A 21,139-nucleotide genomic window follows, 5' to 3' on the forward strand; every position below is an offset into this window, starting at 1 on the left:
CCACAAAAGGCAGAAGTTAAGTGACTTGCCCAAGGTCATAGAGCCAGGAAATGGTCTAAACCCAGTTTAAACCCAGGTCATCTGGATCCAAATCCAGTGCTTTTGCCTCTACTCCTGAGGAAACCAGCTTTCACACCTTTTAGGGGCACAAACTGGAGGAGAATCCCTCCTGGTGACTTGTAAGGGCCTGGTTAGACCCTTCTAGAAATTCTAGTTTCCCCTTATAAATGCTTCACCTGCCTGGTTGATGTAGAAACCTATCTGTAGAGTGGTGATGGACTTGGCAAGAGATCTGTTGGATGGCGATAAGAATGACTCATACTAATGGATCTCCTTGCTAAATACCTCCTCTGGGTCACCAGGATTCATTTCCCCTCTTCCCTGTTGACTCAGGGAACTGTTCAGTGTAGTCGTGGGGCAGCCTTGGTGAGCAGTGAGTCTGACCCTTGCTCTTTTGATCGGATTCCCCAAAGAGGCCAGCAAACCACACAGACATTCATCCAAACACTTTGCAGACCTTAAAGCGCTATGTCAATGCTAGCTATTGTTAGACACAGACAAAAGGGAGATGTCCTGGTACACCCAACTTCCAAAGATAGACTTTTCTTCTGTATAACCAAGCCCTCCCACAACCCATACATTTTCCTTGTATGCAGCTGCTCAGCAGCAAGAAGGATCTATGGGTTAATTCTTTTGTTTGGACTTGGTTTTTGACCAGGACTTGTCCAATGAAGGAAACTCTCAGTGTGGAAACTCCCTTTACTAGGGCTGATGAGTAACTTGTCAGTTGCTATTGTCTTAGAAAGCTGCCATGGTCACACAGTTGGTGTGTCAGATGCAGGGTTTAAACCCAGAGACCAGCCCTCTATTTTACAGTATTTTCCTCTTTGGAAATTGGAGAAATTGGGAGTAGGGGTGACTACATACACCTGACTGAGGTGGAGAGTGTGAGAAAGAAAACCTAAGGCTCACCAAAGTCTGGAGGAGAGCAGGACGACATGGTGGGACTCAGCCCTGGGACAATCAGGCATGTGACTATAAACTAGAAATACCTGTCTAGATGAGGGTGAGAGCACAGGATGTGACCACAGGGTCCCTAGACATCATGGTAATTGGCCTTTGCTGACTGTTCAGTGGGAACCCTAACAAAAGACAGTCCTAGTCATCAGCTCATATCCCTTAGATGCCTTCCACTGCTCTCCTCCTTCACTCCTACCTCAAGTGAAGAGATGGTTCATCTCCTTGCCTTCTTCTTTCATGGTGCAGATAAAATTCCATCTTTTGCAAGAAGATTTTGCTGGTCTCCCTTCATCCAAGTGGCTTCCCTCTGAAATTAGAGATAGATAGATAGATAGACAGACAGACAGACATAAATACAATATATATGTACAATACTATATACTATATATATACATACACACACATAGACGTGTGTATATTATATATAACCTACATACATATGTATATACATAGACAGACATATATACAATACATGTACAATACAATATACTATATATACATACACACATAGATGTATATTATATATATAACCTATATACATATGTGTATACATAAACAGACAGATAGACACATATATGTGCACAATACAACATACTATATATTTACACACACATAGACGTGTGTATATTTTATATTACCTACACACATATGTGTATACATAGAGAGACAGACAGACATATAGATAGATAAATGGGTTGTACAGTTGTCTCCCCTATTATACTGTGAACTTCTTGAGAGCAAGGACTGTTTTTTCTTCCTTTGTAACTCCAGTGCTTGGTATTTAAAAGGCATTAAATAAATTTTACTTGTTGACTCCTACCTTCCAGCCTCTGCTTCCTTTTATTCCCTGAACTCCCTGTCCCTTACACATACACACACACACACACAGACTAGGACTGGCCTTAGAGCAATCACAACCAGAGCTCGTGGTTCCCTTGGATTATGCTGTTACATGGGAGGGTTTAGCGGACACCAACCTTGAAATGTATCAATAGAAAGACACAGCCAAAATTTTTTTTAAAAGAATCTAATATAGTGGGGACAGAGCCAAGATGGCAGAATAGAAAAGCACACATATGCAGGCTCTCCCCACACAGCCCATAAAATACTTGTAGAGAGGGACTTTCAACAAATTTTGGAGCAGCAGAAGTGGAGAACAACAGAGTGGAGGAGATTTCCAGCCCAGGATGACCTGAAAGGCCCACAGGAAACATTGGTTGTACCTGACACAGAGCGGAGCCCAGCCCAGCCTTGGCCATGGGGCACATGGCTTGCCAACAGCCCTCGGGGTGGAATCTCTAGTCACAGTAGCAGCAGGTTCACAGATCCCTCAACCCACAGGTGCCAAAGATCAGTGACAGAGTTTTTTCACCTGGCTGGGAAGGGAGAAGGGCCTTCCCATAGCTCTGGCCTCAGGCAGCAGCTACAGAGGCCACATCAAGCAGGCTGCAGCAGTTCCCACAGCAGCCTCTACAGCAGCCTGCATCCACTGTTGGATTGTAAAACCCCTGGGGGCACGGAGCAGCTGATTATTACCTCAGCCCTGTGTGCAGGCCATGAGGGAGCTGATCTTTATTTCACACTGATTGGTGGCCCTGCCCATGCAGCTTCTCTGAATCTCAGCCCCCAGTACTGGCTTGGCAGAACGGGAGGTCAAGTGACTGTGGAGAGGAAACTCTGCTAAGATTTGGGGCACAAAAATCTCTTCCTGCTTCCAGACCAGTATACATGCTTGATTGTGCCACCTTGGAGGAACTGAGATCTTACAGGTCCCTAGAATATACCCTACTCTTGACAAAGGACCCAAAAGTCAAGTAACTGGTTGGGAAAATGCCCAAAAAAGGGGAAAAAATAAGACTATAGAAGGTTACTTTCTTGGTGAACAGATATCTTCTCCCATCCTTTCAGATGAGGAAGAACAATGCTTACCATCAGAAAAAGAAATAAAAGTCAAGGTTTCTGTATCCCAAACATCCAAAATAAATATTCAATGGGCTCAGGCCATAGAAGAGCTCAAAAAGGATTTTGAAAATCAAGTAAGAGAGGTGGAGGAAAAATTGGGAAGAGAAATCAGAGAGATGCAAGAAAACCATGAAAAGCAGGTCAACACCTTGCTAAAGGAGACCCAAAACAATGCTGAAGAAAATAACACCTTGAAAAATAGGCTAACTCAATTGGCAAAAGAGGTTCAAAAAGCCAATGAAGAGAAGAATGCTTTAAAAAGCAGAATTAGCCAAATGGAAAAAGAGGTTCAAAAGCTCACTGAAGAAAATAGTTCTTTCAAAATTAGAATGGAACAGATGGAGGTTAATGACTTTATGAGAAACCCAGAAATCACAAAACAAAACCAAAAGAATGAAAAAATGGAAGATAATGTGAAATATCTCATTGGAAAAACTGACCTGGAAAATAGATCCAGGAGAGACAATTTAAAAATTATGGGACTACCTGAAAGCCATGATCAAAAAAGAGCCTAGACATCATCTTTCATGAAATTATCAAGGAAAACTGCCCTGATATTTTAGAACCAGGGTGCAAAATAAGTATTCAAGAAATCCACTGATCACCGCCTGAAAGAGATCCAAAAAGAGAAACTCCTAGGAACATTGTGGCCAAATTCCAGAGTTTCCAGGTCAAGGAGAAAATATTGCAAGCAGCTAGAAAGAAACAATTCAAGTATTGTGGAAATACAATCAGGATAAAACAAGAACTAGCAGCTTCTACATTAAGGGATTGAAGGGTGTGGAATATGATATTCCAGAAGTCAAAGGAACTAGGACTAAAACCAAGAGTCACCCACCCAGCAAAACTGAGTATAATACTTCAGGGGAAAAAATAATCCTTCAGTGAAATAGAGGACTTTCAAGCATTCTTGATGAAAAGACCAGAGCTGAAAAGAAAATTTGACTTTCAAATACAAGAATGAAGAGAAGCATGGAAAGGTAAACAGCAAAGAGAAATCATAAGGGACTTACTAAAATTGAACTGTTCACATTCCTACATGGAAAGACAATATTTGTAACTCTTGAAACTTTTTTTAGTATCTAGGTAGTTGGTGGGATTACACACACACACACACACACACACACACACACACACAGAAACAGAGAGCACAGGGTGAATTGAATAGGATAGGATCATATTTTTAAAAAATGAACCTAAGGGGTGAGAGAGAAATATATTGGGAGGAGAAAGGGAGAAATGGAATGGGATAAATTATCTCTCATAAAAGAGGCAAGTAAAAGACTTTTCAGTTATGGGAAAAAGGGGGAGGTGAGAGAAAAAACATGAAGCTTACTCTCATCACATTTGACTAAAGGAAGGAATTAAATGCACACTCATTTTGGTATGAAAACCTATCTTACAATACAGGAAAGTGGGGGAGAAGGGGATAAGCAGGGTGGGGGGGATGATGGAAGGGAGGGCAATGGGAGGAGGGAGCAATTAGAAGTCAACACTCTTGGGGAGGGACAAGATCAAAAGAGATAATAGATGAAATGGGGGGCAGGATAGGATGGAGGGAAATATAGTTAGTCTTACACAACATGACTATTATGGAAGTCATTTGCAAAACTACATAGATATGGCCTATATTGAATTGCTTGCCTTCCCAGTGGTGATGGGTGGGGAGGAAGGGATGAAGAGAAGTTGGAACTCAAAGTTTTAGGAACAACTGTTGAGTGTTGTTCTTGCATACAACTAGGAAATAAGAAATACAGGTAATGGGGTATAGAAAGTTATCTTGCCCCACAGGACAAAAGAGAAGATGGGGATAAGGAAAGGAAGGGATGTTAGAAGGGAGGGCAGATTGGTGATAGGAGTAATTAGAATGCTTGGCATTTTGGGGTGGGGGAGGGGAGAAATGGGGAGAAAATTTGGAACTCAAAATTTTGTGGAAATGAATGTTGAAAACTTAAATAAATAAATTTAAATACAAAAAAAGAAACAAGCAAGTAAGAAAATAAACTAACAAAAAATGTCTTTCAGAAACAAATGATGACAATCATTTGTGAAAAAATCTGACATTGAAATGATAAGGGAATGTAATATAACAGTCATTATGTGTTCCATTTCATTAAAAAAATGCCCTAACAAAAAAAAAAGAAAAAGAATCTAATATAATCCTAAACTATATCAAGAGGGATAGTGTCCAGAAGACAGGAGGTGAATGGTCCAACTGCACTCTGCTCTGGTTAGATGACACATGGAGTACTGTTCCCAGTTCTAGAATACATCTTTTAAAAAGGATATAGACAAGCTAGAAAGTCAAATGAAAGAGACTAGGATGGTGAAGAAGCTGATGACCATGTCATTCAAGGATGTATTGAAGGAAATAGGGGTGTTTTAGCCTAGAGAAGACTTGCAGGGAGACATGAATGCTGTCTTCAGGTATTTGATGGGTTGATCCATGAAAGATATATTAAACTTATTCTCCTTAGTCCCAGAGGGCAGAATAAAGGGCAAGCCATGAAAGTTTCTGAGGAACAATCATTCTTGATGCAACAAAAACCTTCTTAATGATTAAAGCTCTCCAAAATTGGAATGGACTGCTTTGAGAAGAAATTGACTTTGCTTCATTGGAGATTTCTAAGCAGATACTGAATGGTGGTTGTAGAAAGGATTCTTGGTCAAATATGAGTTGGACTGCATAGTCACTGGGGTCCTTCCCACCTATCCCATTATGTGATTCTATGATTTTATAGGGTTTACTGATGGTCCCAGATGAGCAAAGGGTTCATTCCATTGTTAGGGATCTATGAAGAAGCATATGAAATGATTTTAAAGAGTGGGGTTAATTTATTCTTTTCCGAGACCAGTCTTTTCTTGGCTCCTGCTGTTTTATTTCTTCTTGTACAAAGTTTTAATGGCCTAAATATAGTTTCTAACAGGTGCATAACCAGGGAGGTGGGGAAGAAGAAGGGAGAGAAGCAGCTGTCCCCAGACACACGGCTCTCCCTCCATCTGTCACTTCAGTGTCGTCTCTCCAAGATGCCAGGGCAAGACCAGAGCAAAGGAGCTGGGAGGAGTGTGTGGGGGTGGGGGTTGGGGGGAGGATGATTCTCAACTTAACTCACCCCATGCTGCCCCCTGGGTGCTGGGAAGAGACTTGAGGTTTATGAGAAAGATTTTTCATTCTCCCAGGTCCATACCTGTCAATGACAAGGCTTAGTGTATACCTGATACCTAGATCAGGATGAACATACTGGAGAGATTCTCAGAGGTAGGGCAGGATATCTGCAATGGGTACCAGGGGCAAATATTTAAAGGTGAAAGGGACCTTAGAGGCCACTTGTTCTAATATGTTCTTTGTACAAATAAGGAAACTGAGGCCAAGAAGACCTCAAAGAGGTGGCACAAGAGATAGAGTGCTGGACTTCAGAGTCAAGAAAACCTGAGTGTAAATCCTGTCTCAGACACTTACTAGATATGTGACCCTAGGCAAGTCACTTAACCTAATTGTCAGTTTCCTCATCTATAATAATAGTACCTATTTTATAAAGTTGTTGAAAAGATTAAAAAATATATATAAAGGACTTTGCAAACTTAAGTACTCACACATTATTATTAAATGACTTTTCTAAAGTCGCACAAATACTAAGTGGCAGGGCTAAGATGTGATTCTCAGGCCTCTGACTTCCAATCCTTTCCACTCCTCCACTTGAAAGGAGTATTGGAGCCTAAGTGCAGTGGCAGACAATATTACCATTTCACCTCTCAACCTCAGTTTCCTTATCTGTCAAATGGGGATAATAATACATCATCACAAGGATCAAATGTGTTGACCTTAAAGCCCTATATAAGTATCAGCTATTAGAAGTAGTAGTTATAATTCTTATTATTCAGAGATCCAAGAAGGTAGGCAGTTGGTGTGGGGAGTTCAGACAGCTAACAGCCGGGAGGTCTCCTGGTAGGTGGGCTGAGCACAGCTTCGGGGAAGCAGAGGACTCCTCCCTCCTGCTGAATGACCAAGCAAGGAGGCAGTTGTCAGAATCTGTGGCCATTTAGAAGTAGTCACAAAGTGGCTGAGGAACTACTCTTGATCAGAATTACATGATCAGAGAAGTCCTAATTCATCCCAAGGAGGTAACAAGATAAGTTCAATGGTAGCAAGAGTAAAGAAAAGGGAGTTGTCAGAAGCAAGAGGAAAGTGAGCTGTTGACTGAAAGATCAATCAAGCCAGCCAAAGTCCAACAATCTATCATCTCTCCTTTTAATGACATTTAAAAATTAATAAGCACTTATTTTCTCTCCTTCTCTTTCCTCTCTCCCATTGAAAAAGAAAAACAAAGCCCTCCTAACAAATGTGCAAAACAAACTCCCACATGGGCTGTGTCTAAAAATATCTACCTTGCTCTTCATCTTGAGTCCATCAGCTCTGTCAGGAGGTGGGTGGCATACTTCCATCATCAGTCCTGTGCAATCATAACTGATCATTAATTTGAACAGAATTCTTCAGCCTTTCAAAGTTTTATAAGAAGGCTAGAGAAATTAGGGAGCAAAGCTGTAACTACACAATCTGGTACCTAGGGGCAATCCAAGACATGGAAGATGGGCTGTCCTGTAGCCAGGAAACTCTTCTCCTCCTCCTTGACAAATACTTGTCATTCAGTACTGCAGGCTTGGGCTGCTCATGGGCAGGAAATAATTTCCCAGCTCATTAGTTGCCCCTGAATCACCTCTCACTTTAAGCAAAACTTGGTCAAGAGAAGCCCTACCATCTCCTAAGACAAGCCCAGTCCTATTTCCCCAGAGTATGTAGGTTCCTTCCATCCTTAGCTAACTCTCTCACCCTCTCTCAGGATCAGCAGAAGACAGTGAGGAATGGGGAGGGTGACAAGGGAAAGAAACACCCAAGGAGGAAGCAGTCCCCTCCCAACTTCACTCAATAGATTCCAGCACTTGGGGCTAATCGCCAGTTGCTCTGCCCTAATAAGGCTCTGTTAGATGCACTAAGAAAAGGTAGAGGAGGCAGGAGGCAGGAGGAAGGAGGAAGGAACTGTTCTTCTAGACCTGATTCTTACCTAGAAGGAATTAATTGTTAAAGTAGAAATGATGAGAATCTTGGAGGAAGTGACCACTCCATCTTAGAATTCATTATAGAAGAGAAGAAAGCTGAGTCTAGTATGACACATACCCTAGATTTGGGAATTACTGATTTCATAAGGTTCAGAGAAAAGATAAGGAATGTCCCATGACCTATAAATCTCTATAAGGTAATTTGGCTCAAGAGAAAAGAGACACTCTCAAGAATGAAATTCTTTAAATACAAACAGAAATGGCTGATGAGAAAGGAAATGAGGAGCTGTCTAAAGATACCGATGTGCCCCCATGAGAAATCATCAACCAACTCAGATGTTGAAAAGACACAGAATATGATAAAAACAATAACAAATGAAGAATGAATAGAAAAGAAAGGCTTAGTCCTCTAAGAATTGTGTCTGAAGTGTTAAAACTCAGAAAGATCTAAGTCTGATGACAAATGCTATGGACAATTTTAAAATGAAGGATGGATGAGATAATAATAACAGTTGACAGTAAGAAGATAGCACCACTCAACTTATTTTGCTTCTATTTTCTCTGCCAAGGAGAATGACCTTTGAATCCAAAAGAATATAATAAAAGTGGTTGATAAAATGATGAAATCCAGGATAAACAAGGAGGTGGTAAGGGAGCATCCTAGCTACTCTCAAAAAGTTCAGGTTGTCAGGCTCAGATATACTACATCCTGGGGCATTTAAAGAACTAACAGATGGAATTGCTGAGCTCACAAAGATCAAAGAGAAAGGGAGGTCCCATAAGATTGTAAAAAGACAAATGCGGGAGGGAGGGAGAGAGAGAGAGAGAGACAGAGAAAGACAGAGACAGAGACAGAGAGACAGAGACAGACAGAGACAGAGAGACAGAGATAGACACACAGAGAGACAGACAGAGACAGAGAGAGAGAGAGAACTGGCAAGATATAGGTCAGTGAGTTGGCTTGATATCCTGCAAAATTCCAGAGTGTATTATTAAAGGGGTGGGTTGTACATATTTAGAAAGGGAAGCAGTAACTCCTAAAAACTAGTCTCACTTCATTAAGATCAGATAATGTCAGACTAAATCTAAGAGCAGGGATCCTTTAATTCTTTGTGTTTGTATCCCCAGGCTGATACATAGTAGACATTTAAGAAATGCTTATTGGTTGATCAAATAGCCAGACTGTACACATACGTTTGCATAGAACCTTTGATGGATATGTCCATACTCTATGAATACCTATGCTAGTAAACTGAAGGTATTCTAGACAAAAAAAGACTAATATTTGACAAAATATCTCATGCTATCCTTGTAAACAAGATGGAAATATAGACTCTCCTTCAAGTTTTAGTGAATTTTAAGCTTAAAGGGAAGTCCTTAAGGGAAGGGTGAACTAAGTTTTGTGGGACACTCTGTTTAGAATTTCAACTTCACTAAAAACTTGCGGGACACCCTGTATGTAGGTTAAATGTCAGTACAGTTAGGAGGATTTGGAACTGGTAGAATGAGTAGAACCAAGCAGGAGTCATCAATGAGTCAATGTGGACTTGGGAAGGGGTGACTAGTGATCTGCCCCGGACCCCATGTTGCTCAATGCTTTATTAGTGATCTGAATGATAGCATGCTTGTCAGATTTGCTGATGACACAAAGATGAAAAGGACAATAGAGTGAGTGTCCAAAATGATGTCAACAAGCAAGAACATTCACTTAAATCTAATAAAATGTAATTTATTATGATTATTTATTATGAATAAACATAAAATCCTACACTTAGGTTCAAAAAATCAGTTCCCTAAGTACAGAGTGGAGGAAGCATGGCTAGAACACAATTTGTGAGAAAAAGATCTGGTGACCTTTGTGGATTGCAAGCTCAAAATGAATCTACAGTTGAAATACAGCAGTCAAAAAAGATTCTGTTAACTTAAGCTGTTTTAAGAGATGCATCATGACCAGTTCACAGGTAGTTACAGTCCCACCTTATTCAGACCATGACAATAAGTTTATTTTTAGCTCTGGATGCCACATTCCAGAAGGGATATCAAGAAACTTACCTGTGTCCACAAGAGGTTGATCAGGATAATGAAAGGGGTTAAGATCATGTCATACAAGACTGGTTGAAAGAACTAGGTGTATACAACACAGAGAAGAGACTTTGGCAAGGATGGGGAACATGAGAACTATCTTAAAGTATTTGAAGGGCTACCACATGGAGGAGATTTGTTCTCCTTGGCCCTATGAATAATGAGTAGAAAAGCCAGAGACAGATTTTGCTTCTGTGTAAAGAAACATTTCCTGACAATTAGAGTGATCCCAAAGTGATGTGAGTTACCTTAGGAAATAGTAGATTCCCCCTCAGCAGAAGCTTTCAGTCAGAGGCTCGAGGAGCATTTGTCAGGGATGCGGTAGAGAACAGTCCTGCCCAGGTGTGGGTTGGGTAAGATGCCCTGAGGTCCAATTCTGAAATTCTTTGTTTCTGTGATTGATACATGAGCTGTGGTGATTGTAGCATTTGATCATTTAATAGACTTTACTCCTACTTTTAGTGGCAACTGTTCCATAGGGAGATGATCTCATATCTGTATTACCACGGGGTACAGATACCATTCCCCTTCCAAGTGTGAGACTTGTTTGGATACAGAAACAATCAAATTGTGTGTGCCTTAAGCAGGAATGGGAGTAGGGGAACCTTCCATATGCATCTTTTTTACCCAAAATCTTATCGATTAACCAGCTAACATACTCTTATCTCCTATACTATAAACTCCTCCAGTATCAGAAGTGGAAATAAAAGAGATCCGTCTTCAAGCATTTGAAAGGTTATGACATGGAGGAAAATTAGATTGTTCTGCTTGGCCTCAGAAGGTAAAGCTATGGTTCAGAAAGGAGGAGGAAATAAGCGTTTATATAGCACCAACTATGTTCAAAGCACTAGACTAAGTGCTTTTACAAATTTTATCTCATTTGATCATCACAATATCCCTGAGAAGTAGGTGCTATTATCTCCATTTTACAGTTGAGGAAAGTGAAGTAAATAAAGGTTAAGTGACTACCCAGAATCACACAACTAGTAAGTATCTGAGACTGGATTTGAACTCAAATTTTCCTGACTCCTACTGCACCATTAGCTACCTCTAGATAGATAATACTGGCTCTTCTTAAGCTGTGAAAAAAAAAAAAAGATGTGAACTTCCTTTACATTGAGTTGGGAAGTTTCCATCAGAATCATTTGGCCCATTTTAATCTCAAAAAGGCCAATGGTGTTATCCTCTAGTTTCCAGGAAGGCTAGTCAGACAAAAGATGTTTTGTGACTCACCTAATGTTTAGAGCTCCTTTGTTTTTATCATGGGGCACATACAGTGGCCACAGAGATAGGGATATGGGACATGACTCCAGCATTAAGAAGAGAGGTTGTATCAAAGCAAGGGCCCAGACATGTAGGAAAAAGGGCATGGAGCAGGACCTGTCAGTCAGTCAGTAAACACTTATTAAGCACCTACTATATGCCAGACACTGTGCTAAATGCTAAGATATAAAGAAAAGTAAAAGGCAACTCCCTGATCTGAGGAACTCACAATTTAAAGGGGAGACAAAATGAAAATACCTATGTGCAATACAGGATAAACTAGAAAGAGTCACTAGAAGGAAGGCTTCCTGTAAAAGATGAGATTTTAACTGGGATGTAAAGGAAGCCAGAGAAGCCAGGAAGCAGTGGTGAGGAGGGAAAGTACTCTATGCCTGGAGGACAGCCAGTGAAAATACCTGGGGTGAACCAGCATGGGAAATTAATAACCAGGATGCCATTATTGGGATTGGAGTACAAAGTCATCACAGTACAGTGAGGGTAGATCTCAGCCACTCGAAACAAAGAACAACATCAGAGCAGGACCCAGAGCAAAGCTGACCTGATGCTGAGCCAACTGAGCATCTTCTACCAATTCTTAGGGTTCATTGCCTAGGGATCTGTTTGCCCCAGGACATGGAACAAGGTCAGCTTGATAGGAGTGTTCAAAGGTAGCTGCTAAAGGATGCAGTGAGAAGAGCCTCCTTTAACACTCTCTGCCCCACTATCTCTCCTCCACATCTCAAAGCCTCTCCCTTCACTCATCTCTTGCATCCAGTTTCAGAGGATGAAGTGGTGCTCCTCTTTGGGGACTCAGTTTCCTAATCTGTAAAATGAGAGGATTAGTTGGCTTCAGTAATCATTTTCAGCTCTGAATCTATGATTCTATGCTCCTCTTTGCCAAGGCTAAACCCTCCATTTGTCAGTTAGCCAACAAAAATTTATTAAGCATTTGCTGTAAGCCAGGACCTGTGCTAAATGGTTATTTGTGTCCGTGATCCCATCTTCTCAACTTGCTGTATCAATCTCACTCCTTTCTCTTTATGTCTCCTCAGAATTCCAATCTTTCTGTCTCCATGATCTCCTTCCCCTCTGCTGACCATCATGGCTAGAAGTCTCCTGTCCTAATTCTTCCTGTAGAGTTGGAATAAACTTCAGAAGTCATCAAGTTTAAATCCACACACACCCCATTTTTACAAGTGAGAAAACTGAGGCCCAGGGAGATAAAGTGAATTGTCCAAAGGTACATACACAACAAACATCAGTGGTGAGATTATAAATCCCAGATTCCCTGACTCCAGAGCCAGGGCTCTTTCCCTTTCATCAGTCTCTCTTTCTTGGACTTTGTGTCTCCCAGTCTTTCTCATCCCCCACCAGCAAAGGATGTCACCAAACCTCTTCTCTTCTCTGCACACTTCCTTAGCAATTTCAGTGGAATGGAAGCTTGGAGGCATTTTCCCCACCCGACTTCTCTATCATGGCCAAGACCTAGGAACCTCTTCCCTCCTCCCCCCAATACTCCCCACCCCAGGCAAGCTCCTCCACCTTTGGGATACTTTGGAGTGTTGTCTTCTCTGAGAATTGTAAGCTCCTTGAGGGCAGGGTCTGTCTTTCTTTTTAGTATTTGTATCCCTAGTGCTTAGCACAGTGTCTGAAACATAGTAATCACTTAGTAAATGTTTGTTGGCTGACTGACCCTGTTTCTGGGAGAGGACACCCTGCAATCTCCTGCCTTCTTCAACTGGCTACATCTTTAAAATTGCTGGCCTTGGAGGGTCTCCCTCTTTCCTGCCCTCACTCTCCTCCTCGGGCTCCAGAGAAGATGAAGGTTAATTAGCCCTCTGGCAGGCAGCAGGAACTAAACCAGTGGGGGTGGATGGAGGAGAGCTCCTTTCCCCTGCTTTCTTTCATCCCACAGCTCTGAGAAATAGGCCTAGAATCTCTTCCTTTCTGTTTGTCCACAGTTTCTAGGTAAGAGTGATGATCCTCACCAGATCTGGAAATGAGATGATCTTAGAGCCAGGATTCCAAAAAGGATGGTGTAGCCAGCTATCCCACCAAGAAAGCCCTGAGACATTGGATACCTGGGACTTGGGCCAAGAGCGGCTTTGGACATTGTAACCATGGGCTCTGTAAGAACTGAGTTAAACCATGAACCTAATCCCCTTCCCTACTCCAAGGCTGAGGTATAGCAGAAGGGGAGGTCATGTTCTACCTCATCTACCTACTGCCTCAGCCCATTGTTGAACATGTTTCTACATTTATTATTAGATTGTTTTGTAAAAGCCAATCTGACTGTTAAATGGTTAAATGACAGAGAGCCTAGACACCTAAAACACCCTTAAGAGTACCAGAGAGCCCTGGGGGAAGGGTGAAATATCATACAGATGACCTACCAGCAGTAGGGGCCAGCATGGTCGGTGTTACATCACTTTCTCCTATAGAGTCAAGTATCAACTGTATGCAGGTGCTCCCCAGTCTAGAGTCTTCTTGACTACAGGTCAAGTACTTTACACAGGAAGCAGCTGGGTGACATAGTGGATAGAGCAGGAGTTTGGACTCAGGAAGACCTGAGTTCAAATCTGGCCACAGACTCTTACTAGCTGTGTGACCCCAGTGAAGTCACTGAACTTGTCTCCCTTAGTTTTATCACCTGCAAAATGGGGGTGATAATAATACCTACCTGTTGTAAGGATCAAACGAGAAAGTATGTAAAAAATTTAGCACGTCTGGCACATGATAAATACTATATACATGTTTATTTTTATTATTATTTTTCACTGTCACCTATCTAACTCTAAATATTTTAAGTACCCACTAAACACTTGGTAGGAGCAGCTAGGTTACTCAGTGAATAGAATGCCCACCTTGGAGTTAAGAAGGCCTGAGTTCAAATCCAGCCTTGGACACTTGCTGTGTGACCCTAGGCAAGTCATTTAACCCTGTTTTACCTCAGTTTCCTCCTCTGTAAAATGAGCTGGAGAAGGAAATGACAAACCACTCCATTAAGTTCTGCCAAGAAAACCCCAAATGTTGGCCATGGAAAGTTGGACTCAACAAGAATAGAACACTTGGTAAGTTCTCTGAACCCTGTGCTCTCAGGGTTAGGAGGTAAGCAAGATTTCAAGGCAGGTGGGAGGAGAAAAGGAGGGGAGTCTCAGGTCCCAGGAAGGCCTCTTCACTTTTCCAATGCAACATGACGCCCAGGCTTAGTAACCCTTTTGTTCTCACTGGTCCTGCTTTGGACCGGGCTCTCATCATCTCCATCCTGGACTGTCACAATAACTTTCTCGTGTGTTCCGGTGCTGCATGTCTTTCTTCATTTCACTTCATCAGTTCCAGGCTTATCTTCCTAAAACACTATTTTTTATCATGTTTTCTTTTTTTGTCATGTTGCCCTCTACCATCCCCTCCCCATTCCCTACTTTGGAGCATGCTCAATTAGCATTCCTGTCACAAGTTCTCAGAAACCTGGAGTAGGTCAGTTGCAAGTCATATGTGATGGAGAGGCCCTTCTTCCAACCCCAAGCCATAGCTTAGACAGGCATGTTGACTAAAGGGTCCATACTGTGAAGGACAAAAAGTCCTTTAAGCGGATGCTGAGCCCAAATTCCACTGATGTATTTGACAGAGTCTGCCTCTCAGGTTTCTTCTTCCTGCTAGCCTTGAAATACAAGGATAATTCTCCGAGCCACAGAGTTTTGGAGTGCCCTTCCCCAAACCCAGGTACAAAACATGAGTTCATGACTCCTAGGTAAGCCTGTGTCTGGGAAGGGGCTGCTGCCCATTGGTGTCTTATTTCTTTCAGTATTCTGTTTGTGATATCTTAGAAACCAGCTGATGCCTCCCCCTTCCCAGACACACTAAGAACAGGGTAGCAGCTATCAGAGCAGTTGCAGTGAAGATAAAAGCAGAGGCATGCCAACCAGAAGTGAAAGGGTCACTTAATGAGACTGTAGGAAAGTAAGAGCCCACTTGGCATTGATCAGTCTGTATCCAGTGGAGGTGAAATGTGAAATGGCAAATCAGCAACTCTCAGAAAGAAACTGCTTATGCATATGCTAATCATGCTTGCCTCTCCACTGATTAGAATCATTCAATTCTTCTTTATTACTTAACATTACCTTTATGTGTGAGAAGAAAACTGCCCGTTTCAGATACTTACTTCAGAACTCTTTAGAATAGAGATAAAAGTGGAATTGCTCCTCCCAAATCTGAGGTGCTGATAAAGTTGAAGGACTGGGCAGCCTCGGTCCCATACTACAAAGACAGAAAGCCACAGAACAACAAACAAAGGGGGGAAATGAGGAGAAAAACTAGTGAGAACTGCTAGCTCCTGCGGACCCCGCCTGGCTAGATACTACACCAAAACGCCATCCTCCTCAAAAACTTTCAGCCGTTCCCTATTACATACAGAATAAACTCCAAATCCATCACCTTAGCATCCAAGACATACTACCCTCTCCAGTCTTTTCTTCTACTTCCCTTCCCTTATCTTCTACCTGTTAAAATATGAATTGTACTCCAGATGGCATGGCCACAGGGCCACGTGAAAGCTATGCTTTATAATATAGTTCAGATGACTTGAGACTGTCTCATGCTTGCAAGGGAGAAGAAATCCAAGGAAAAACTGCAATTTGTTCTGAACTGGGATGGGGATCGGCCCCACCTGCGCCTAACATACTTACTGTGAAATCATGTGAAATGCCATTAATCCCAAACCCTTGGGCTGCCTGTTCCAGCCTGCCTCCAAGATCAGGGGAGTCTTACATGGAGGGGTGGCTTTTAAAAGGAACACAGGACTGCTTCTCAGGCCCTGGAGGAAGGTGACAAGCTTTGCATTTTTTTTTTTAAAAAAAAGTGGGGTTGAGCTCTTCCCAAATGGGATTAATGCAAGTGTAAGATGCTGTTATCTTATGTGCTGTACTAGGGCTGGAGCTACCTTCCCATGGTCCTCTAGCCAGACTTTGCGTGTTTTGTCAATGGAATAAAAACAAAATTACCCCCCTCCAAAAAAGGACCCAGTTAAGTACTATCTCATCCATAAAACCCTCCCTGATCATTTTAGCCCATGGTGAATCTTCTAGCTTTAGGTCAAGAGACTGGGATGCTGAGCAGCCGGGATGCCATGAGAGCCCCCAGCTCTTCCTCCTGATGAACAAAAGCAGAGCTCATCGCATGAACATTTTAAGACTGAGTCAGGGGTGCAAGAGAGTAGGAAAGAGGCTGGTAGGTAAATGGTGATGTTGTTAAAGTGGTGATCAATTGTTATTAGGCTATAGAGATGAGTAGGAAGTAAGGAGCAGAGTGTTTCATCAGAACTGGAGGAGCCAACATGGGCTGATGAGACTAAGATGATCCCAAGACAGACACGGTGCCTCAAGCACTCCCTTGTAGAGTAGGGGAAGTGGGAATGGAGGGTGTCTGACAGCTGCTGTCCTGCCTTGTTCTGCTGTGGAGCCCATCCTCACCTAGCTCACCTAACAGGAGGGTGATGTCCTCCCTTTTCAGACTTGCCAAGCTCACTCCTCTGCACATAGATTTGTGCTGGAATGTTCTTTCCCTTCCCTTCTACCTGTTAAAATAGGAATTGTACTTAAGGACCCAGCTAAGTCTCAACTCAGTCATAAAACCCTTCCTGACTACTTTAGCCCACAATGATGTTTCCTTTCTCTGAGCCCATTTGGCAATTATTTATGGTATTTATTTTGGCACCTACCATATACTGCTTTGCAATGTTAGATGTTTCATATGTATATTTCCTGTCTTCCTGCATAGATCATAAAGTCCTAGATGTGAGTGACTGTTCCTTATGCTTGTTTTTCTATAGCAGAGCACCTAACACACTGCTATGCGGGTAGTAATCCTTCAATTACTGAATAAATGAATGAACTAACCCTGAAGTCCAGAAATGATTAATGTCGAAGTTATTTGTTCAAACAACACTAACCAAAACAAAGATCTAAGAAACAAAGTTGAGAAAAGTATATTTCTCAACATTACCCAGATATTGTTCACATTAGCCAAATGGAACATAGAGGCAGAACTGATTATTTTTTAATAAATCAGTAAATTTCCGCATTAGTCATGGTTTGAACTTTAGCAATAGACCTCCCAAAGAAAATCCTAGAATGTTATCACATTATGAGAGAGAGAGAAAGACAAGAGAGGAATGGAGAAAAAGACAGAGAAAAGAAAAAAGAGGAAAAGAAAGAGAAGGAAAAGAAGAAAGAGGAGGAGGAAGAGGAGGAGGAGAGACAGACAGATATATACATGTCTTTAGGGGGTAGCTAGGTGGTGCAATGGAACAAGCACTGACCCCGGAGTCAGGAGGACTTGAATTCAACTCCAACCTCAGACATTTACTAGCTGGATGACACTAGGCACATCACTTAACCCTGTTTGCCTCAGTTTCCTCATCTGTAAAACGAGCTGGAGAAGGAAATGGCAAATCACTCTAGTATCTATGTCAAGAAAAGACCAGATGAGGTCATGAAGGGTGGACACAACTGATTGACTTAACAACAACATGTTCATATGTACATTGTGTGCATATGTATACATATGTGTACATGAGTGTGTGTACAAGTTTGTTGTAATCAATTAAAATTTATTAAGCATCTACTATGTTCCAGGCACATGTATATAGGTATATCATCTGTGTCTATGGTGTTCCAAAAGTTGAAACGCAAATAAACTATTAGAGCTTAAGATGGCATGAAGACTTGGGGACAGCCTGTATATTAGGCTGCTGTTTCTCAGTGTCAGGGAGCAGCATCATCTTCCTGTAATAACGTCCATAAAGGCAGCATTACGTACTGGACAAAGCACTGGACAGGGAGTCAGGAGACTTCAGTTATAGTCCCAGTTCTGCAATTTTACTAGCTATGCGACCTTGGGCAAAACACTTAACCTCTCTGAGACCCATTTCCACATCCATAAAACAGAGATAATAAGCACCATCCTGCCTAGCAAGAATCCAGGCTTGTTGTAAGAATCCACCCACTGACATAATGCATTTAAAAATTCTAAGCATTGTATGGAGGCTTATTATGGCTAACATTATAATTATTTCAATATTATTATTATTATATTCATTGGCAAAGAGGGAATTTGAATGACACTATTACCTTGTGGTCCATGACCCCCGATAAGTTAGTGTTTTAGTCCTGTTGAAAGTGGTTTGGCTTTAAAGGGTAATCCTTCTTAGACATCTCCTTCTCAGTAGACTGGGTTAATGCTATAATGATGACATCTTAATGTACATTAAATCATATGTAACTTCCTCAATTAAAAGAACCAGTTGAGAAGTGCATAAGAAAAGTAAAGTATCTTTTGTCATTGGCTCTCCATTGTGACTTTTCCTCTTCTCCTATTTTATTTCTGAGAATCAAACAAATAGCGTCATTACCAGCATACACAAAGTAAATTGACAGGGGTTGAAATCTGTGAAATTAGATTCACATTTCTAATTAGCTGGCGGGTTACCACATAGTCAACTAATACTTGGGGGCGTCTCTCATCCCAGGGAGAGTGTGGCTATCTTGTGATCTCTGGGAAATGAAGTGCTACCCCCTGCATTTTACAAAGGAATTTCTGATGGAAGTGTAAATGTGAATTTCTTTTGGACACCTGGAAGGATCAATCTGAAGTCTTCAGCACCGAGCAAATTCCTCATTAATTCCCCTTATATTTGGGAGGAAGTGTGATTCTGCAATTTCCATTTTCAAAGGAATTGTCTTTTAATGATAATGTCTTATGCTTAGATAACACCTTCATCCATAGAGTTCAAAGGGATTCAGAGATATTTTCTCTTTAACTCCCATATCCTTAAGAGGGTAAGTGGAGGTAAGAAAGGGGAAAAAGCAATTGCTTCCTTGATTGTACAGATGAGTATGCTGCTACACGGAGAAGGGAAAGGACTTGCCAAAGGTCACACAGCAAGTGGGGAGGGAGGGATACAGCAAGAATTTGAACCCAGATCTCACAACTCGCAACTACAGCTATTGAAAACCCAGTTGTTACCATCAACATTCTTGACACTATAAAATGGTTCAACATCAGCAGTCGATGTGGTTTCATCAATGGGAATGCCATTAAGGAAGAGACATTGCCATCTGCTTTGTTATTACACCCTAAAGACCACAGATCCTTTCCCATGGGCTTGCAGCTGAAACTTTCTGTATGTTTTGTCTCCCCCCTAAAATGCAAGTTCCCCAAGATGAGACCCTGTCATGCTTTTCTATTTGAATCTCCAGTGGTCAACACAGTACTTTTGATATGGTATAACACTTAATAAATGATTTCTCATTCTTCATTCAGAAAGATAATCCCAGAATCTTTAGAACTGAAATAAACCTGAGAGATAATATAGACCAAGGCCCTCAAGAGAAAACTGAGTCATGGAGAGGTGAAGTAAATGACTTGTTCAGGGCCACACAGTTAATCCATAGCAAAGCCAGGAATAGAATGAGATCTCATAATTATCATCAATTGCTCTTTCTAGGACTCCATGCTACCTTTTGAACAGAATTCTGTCTTTCTCATTGACTTGTCATATGACCTGTGTAAATGTTAAAAGAATTCAACCTAATCCAACAATACAACAGGTTGTTTCAATAGGTAATGAGCTCCCCATCACCAGAAGTGTGTGTTTGTCCTTCATTGCAGAAGAAGACCATGCCATCAGAGAAATGATGACATGACTTGCACTTGACTTTGTTTTGAGTGAGGAAGGGCTGTGCAGGTCACCAGCCTCCCTTCTCCTCCAGAGTCATCTGAATCCAGTGACCAGATATTCATCAGGATGACTGGAAATGACCCAGGATGAGGTAATTGGAGTTCAATGACTTGCCCAATGTCACACAGCTAGTGAGTGTGAAGTGTCTGACGTGAGACTTGAAGTCAGGTCCTCCTGACTCCTGCGCTGGTGGTCTATCCACTGCACCACCTAGGTGCCCCATCACCAGAAGTATTCATGCTGAGGATGCTATTGGGAATATGGTAGGTGGGATTCTTGCTCTGGATGTGAAGCTAAATTAGTTGACCAATAAGACCCGTTCTAACCTTTTGATTCTAAGTCAATTCATTTCTGTGCACCTCAGTTTATACATCTGTGGAATGAACACAAATTCCCCTGTAGTGGAGGGGTGGGAGTTACATTGTGATCACTAATGGATCATTAATATTTGCAATGTTTTCTGAGACAATTCTTGGCTTAGACCCCTATATCAATATGAGGCATTAGTGTTCTCAAACCAAAAAACTTTGGAAAGAGGTTGAGAATCAAAGAGAGATGCCATTGGGTCACCAAGCTCCTTTATTTCCCCTTCTCCTTGCTCCAGGCTCCCGTTTCAGCCAGAAGCTACTTTCAAAGACCAGAATAAAATTTTGTCCAGGTAGGGATCAGAGATGATTGGAGCAAAGCTACTCCCAAAGCCCAATGCTTCAAAGTCCATTCCATCACCCTGGGAACAGGTTCGGCTTCTTTCTGAACAGAGCAGATGACTGCAAAGAGCAGCCAGGAGGGCATCTGAGAGAAGGGGGAAAAGGCAGGCCAGGAGAGATGATAAAAAATGGGAACTCACCAGAGGCACAGGCTTCTTGCTCGCTCGCTCGCTCGCTCTCTGCCTTTTCATCCCTCATCAATCTGAAAGCCCCACATCTCTGTGCTGGGGAGTAGGAGGTCAGCAGGGCTCAATAAAGCAACACAGGACTCTTATTATACCTGCACATCTGGCCTTCATCTTCTGGCCGACAA

The sequence above is a fragment of the Notamacropus eugenii genome, chromosome 1 (assembly GCF_028372415.1).
Source record: "Notamacropus eugenii isolate mMacEug1 chromosome 1, mMacEug1.pri_v2, whole genome shotgun sequence".
Taxonomy (NCBI): Eukaryota; Metazoa; Chordata; class Mammalia; order Diprotodontia; family Macropodidae; genus Notamacropus; species Notamacropus eugenii.